Below are 1,075 nucleotides of genomic sequence, written 5' to 3'. Positions count from 1 at the left end.
TAATGATTTCCCAGGTCTTTTCCTGGGATTTTTACAGCTGACTACAGTAGTCACAGGAACCAGATCAGCATTATTTTTGTTTTCTGAACTAGAGAGGGCTTTGGAAACTATCCAGCCCGTGGTTATTTGGGTTTTTTTTATTCTTTCTTTCTAAAGTTGACGTGCCGTTTCCCTACTTAATCCCATAAAATACTCTGAGACTTAACATATAACCAGGACAACACTAAATCTGAATAGACTTTTAAACAGCCTTACAATTTAAAAAAGGGGAAAGCAGCAAGTCCTTCTCTCTGAACTTTTTCCTGTTCCATTCTTTAGGGAGTATTGAAAGGCAGAAAGTGAGCAATGGTGACATGAGTGAGAAGAATCTGGGCTGCCTCCTAACATGCCTGAATAAGGTCCTTGGAAAACTGAGGGTCATGGGGGGAAGTAATCTCTCTAATAGAAATAAATAGTAAGAGAACAAAGACTAAATTAGAAAAACAAGCCGACTTCCCTAAAAGTGTGTTGTGCCTATTTGCAAAAAAAAAAAAAAAAAAAGGCAGTTATGGGCTTCTTTTATTTTGACATTCTGTTAGTGAACCTTTTATTAGTCAGTCATTGCATTAACATCAGTCCTGTTAGCCGGAGACTCCACTCAGTACAGGACGTTCTTTAACTCAGGGAAGCCATGCAGGGTCAGGATTAGGGTCATGCACTTGGACCAGCAGCCTGGAGTTTGAGAATTCACTGCACTACTTACTCGCTCTGTGACCTGGGCTAAATTTGAACCTTTCTAAGCCTCAGTTTTCTCATCTAGAAACCAGGACTAGGAATACTGCCTATCTTATCAGCTTGCTGTGAAGATTAAATGGAATGGTAAATGTAGAGTATTTAGCACAGTGGCTCGCTTGGTTCGTAACAAGTGCTTTGTAACTATTATGCGTCCCAAATTTAATGAAGTGATAAACGATAGATTTATTTGAACTTTTTTAACGGTAACTATTTTTTTTTTCATTTATCTTTCCATTTCTTTTACCTAAAATGGGGGAAAAACAAAACAAAACTGGACATTCTTGTATATGTTATGTGCCAT

General features: G+C 38.0%; 1 protein-coding gene across 1 annotated transcript in view; it reads left to right on the top strand.

Moving 5' to 3' along the window:
• CDK14 (cyclin dependent kinase 14) overlaps window positions 1-1,075 on the top strand; it is a 546,209-nt gene that overhangs the window by 484,743 nt on the left and 60,391 nt on the right. The gene's annotated exons all lie outside the window — the stretch shown is intronic.

Source organism: Pteropus vampyrus, unplaced genomic scaffold (genome assembly GCF_000151845.1).
Source record: "Pteropus vampyrus isolate Shadow unplaced genomic scaffold, Pvam_2.0 Scaffold4, whole genome shotgun sequence".
Classification (NCBI taxonomy): domain Eukaryota; kingdom Metazoa; phylum Chordata; class Mammalia; order Chiroptera; family Pteropodidae; genus Pteropus; species Pteropus vampyrus.
This window is presented reverse-complemented; position numbering and strand designations above follow the sequence as displayed.